Source organism: Pleuronectes platessa, chromosome 17 (genome assembly GCF_947347685.1).
Source record: "Pleuronectes platessa chromosome 17, fPlePla1.1, whole genome shotgun sequence".
In the NCBI taxonomy this organism is placed as follows: Eukaryota; Metazoa; Chordata; class Actinopteri; order Pleuronectiformes; family Pleuronectidae; genus Pleuronectes; species Pleuronectes platessa.
In genome coordinates, this window is record NC_070642.1 from 19,936,360 (window position 1) to 19,940,503 (window position 4,144).

Here is a 4,144-nt window from a genome sequence, read left to right on the forward strand (position 1 = left end):
TTTTCTTTTTCTTGCTTAAGTTTATTTACTTTACTTTCAAACTTTACAAGAATATCAGTGTTTTTAATTTGTCTTTACTATTTAGTTAATATACTTTCTTTTTTATTGGTACATCACATTGAGAACTGAGGGTTCAGCTATTCAAATAAATAAAGTTGGAAGTAATTTTAAATGTGTATAAGGTGTCAAAAGCTTTTTGGGGATAATGACATAAGACGAAAACCTTTTTATTTTTCACTTTTATTGGCAAAACACTAATTAATAAATTATTTTAAGTTAAACTTTCCAACTTTGGTAAAAGAACTTGTAAACTATCATTTGAACAAATTTAACTAAATTAAGTGGTAGAACAACTTTGCGAAACCCAGCAACTGGATAGAGAATTTAAGATTATAAGTAGTTTATCTGACCAAAAAATTGTTAGTTGGCACAAACTTTTAAAAATAAAGTGTTTGAGTAGATGTCAGAATTCTTTTAGTTTTCCTAACTTTTCGTTTTTTTTTGCCATAATGTGCTCAAACTGCAGAGTCAGCTGATTGTCCTCTTTGTTCTATTCAATCATGAAGTGAAACAATTGACAGCTGCAGCTTTAATGTTAGCGTTACTACAGTTAGCATTTCTATACCAAAATACAGGGCAGTCAAAGGCTGTTGAGATATTTCACTTTGGACCAAACTGTGGGTTCGATAAATCGACTTTTGCGTCACTAGAGAGAAACTGAAAGCAACTTTGAACCAGCTTCAAGATGAAGGTGAGAACAGTGAGAAGTTCCTCTGCTTCTAATAGAGTAAATCCTTCCAGATATTGTGTCTCCGACCAACTGTCCTCGAGCACGTCCTCCCCGGGCCTCCACCCGTCCACTTCCACAGGGCCGGAGGTGGTGACGGGTGGACGGACGCTTCCTTGAATTGCGTCCCCGCTGCTTTCATGTTGTAACAGGACACAGGGGATGCCTGTGTTCTCCAGAGACCATCTGGATTAGTGGGCCTGCCGCAGCAGATGGATTACCAGCCCTCCGCTCTGAATGCTCTCCATTCACAGGTGGGAGCTGCGACCTGCCCTTTGAAGGACGGACAGGATCCACCGCCGCCGTTAGTCGATCCACTGAGGTGGACTAAGCCCAAGTGATTCCACGACACTCACACTCTCACACACTCTCCATCTGTATGCAAATGACGGGTGCTCCGCGATTCCACTGGAGTCAATACAGACTGATGCCTGCAGACGTTTTAGATGGATTTTGTTGTAAAGAGTCACGCAGACATTAGGTTTCCCACTTTTCTGGCTTATGTCCATTTAAAGATGCACTTTGTCTCCTTAGCATCAACCGCAGACTGCTTATGACTCGTAAATCAAAGGTTTGTTATATATATATATATTAAACTAGATAGAATAGAACAATATAAAACCACAAATATAAAGAAACTGTCCCAGATGTCATGTTTACAAGGTGACGATGCTACAAACTCTGTGACACTGTACCTCATCACTTTGGTAGATATTTAGTCAATGATCAGTTTGTGGAATTTGTTCAATATTCATCAAGTGATTATCAGAGTTTGTGGGATTCGTTCTCTGGAAACCATGATAGTGCCTGGACCAGATCATTTATTATTTTTTTTAGATGTTTCTCAGTATGAGTGGAAACTTTGACCGGCCAGTGACACAGATGAAAGGTCAGTTCTCCATCAGGCACAGAGGGAATCCATCCAATATTTGAGGTATGTAGTCTTAACTGGTTCTGGAGAATAAGATCTGTGACTATGGACGTCTGTAAGGATTCGTCTTCTTGGCCTCGTGAACGTCTGTACCAAAATGAAATGTCAAACCATATAACTGCATCTATAAAGCTGTGCTGGGAACACAGCTCTGAAGTCTCTGAATCTCCTGATCCACCATTTCTCTTTATTTTTCCAATCACCAAGCCTCCACTTGAAATCACTCCAAGATGTTCTGCTCTCCTGCCCCCGACTGCATGAGGTCATAACCCCTGGATTAACGTGGCGTTGAGCTTTGAGGAAGAGCAGAGGAGCGACTGGTTCTAGCTGATAAACAGTCGTCAGACGGGAACCAGGTGAAGTCCTGCCGCCTGTTTCTGGTTCAAAGGGCTGATATCGAGCGGGCCATAAAAGTTCTGCCGCTGTACTTTCTGCTTTCTTCTGCCGGACGTTATCAGCGAGGTGTATTTACGAGGTTCTGTGCTGTGCATGCTGGGATGGATTTGAGGGCTTAGGGTGAGTCGCCCCTTTAGGTATCTCCACATGTGGAGAGAGGCTAACTGGGAAGATCTTTCACTGAAGGGAAGGAAATCTAAACAATATACCACATTTCCTCTTTAATCATATGTTTCAATCAGTGATTCATTGTCGGGCCGACGGCGTTCAGGTTGTCTGAGCATCATCTCCCACAGGCTGGAGATAGAAGGAGGCACAAGAGGCAGTAACTTAGATTCAATGACCTTTAGGATCCGCCTCGTGCAGCTTCCACCTCCTCAAAGCTGTGGGAGTTTGTGTTGATCACTGAGGTCGTGACTTTGTGTAAACATTGTATAAACAGAGTCGTGCTGGCAGCCCATCTCAGAAAACACATAAAGTATAAATCTGTCTAGAACCATATATTTTTCTTGTCACGTCTCAGCCTCTCGGAGGTTAAACGGGGACTGTCACTACAAAGTCACTTCCAAGGTATGAACAAGAAAAGCGAGATGTAGTCGACTGCAAAATGTCGTTAACTCGCCGAACTGGTTAAGAATGTAACTGTGTTTTTCCATCGTAAACCGCTGAGGAAAAAACCTGCGTGTGTCTGAAACCAAACCATGCACTTCCTGATAGTTTGGAAATGTCCGTCTTCGTCTGTTTCTCTACGGTAGCCTTCGACGCTCTGTATGAAATCTGAGCTTTTAAGAGTATGTGGCACTATCAGAGCAGAACATGAGGGTATGAGAGAGGTGCTCTGGACTGTGTGTCACAAACTAAACAGCGGAGGACTGGAGCAGAAGGGATTCAGGTAAAACACACAATCACAAGTTGCACCGGTGCAACTCTACGCAGACGATGTTCTCTTATTCACACACGTATAAGAAAAGTAGTTTTTCTGACATTGGAACGTTTCATTCTGCATAAAAAATATCCTGAAAACACTTTTTTGTCATTTACTACAAAGATACTTCCCGATTGATCTTTTCTGAGGATCTGGACGTGACCTCCGGACAAAGCAGTTTCACTATAATGATTTTAACATGATAATCATTATTGGACCATTTCTGTTAAAGGCAGGAAACAAACTTGGTCAATAACGCTGAACCCTGGAGGTCACTAATCGAGGGTCATTAATTATTAAATTCCCCCCTTTCTTTAAAAAAAGCTCTGTTTGAATGAATGCACAAGGGAAATAAACTGCTGTTAAACTGCATCTTTTATTCGTGGTCCATGTGGTCAGACCTTTAAAGTGTGAGGCTTCACCACATTCACACATCTGCACCGTGGAAGACGTTCTGATCCACACTGAATATTTAGATTCCAGTGTCCTGTGGTTCAACCGTGAGAGGGAGACACAATTAAAAAGCTCTTCTTCAAAGACTCCAGCAAATGAGCATCATCTAAGTCGCCGAGATCGTCATTAGAGCTCGTTGAAGAACAGTATGTCTCAAACCTTGACCCGTGCCGTCACCATCGACACCCCCCCCCCCCCCAACCACCCCCCATCACCAGACAGACACACACACACACACACACTCCCCAAAAGATGCTCGGAGATAAAAGCGAGTCGACCCGTCAGCCGTATGTACAGAGACTGGAGATCTGAAAGGAGAAAAGCCATGAAAAATGGATGAGAGAAGAAATCCACTTCACCTCCCCCCCTGGAGGCTGGCAAACCCCCCACAGTGCTCCCACTCATAATCCCTTCTCCTCCTGCACACACACACACACACAGACACACACACACACACACAGACACACACACACGCGTACATGTGGTGTATGCAAACAGTAAGACACAGTATAAGCACACACCGCCCGAGGCCCTTTGGTAGGTGTTAGATTCAGGAGATACCACGTTTTGATTTGACGCTTCATTACATTAATAATTGTCTTTCATGACATATTCCGTCTCATTCGGGGCAAAATCCTCATTAAACCGTTTT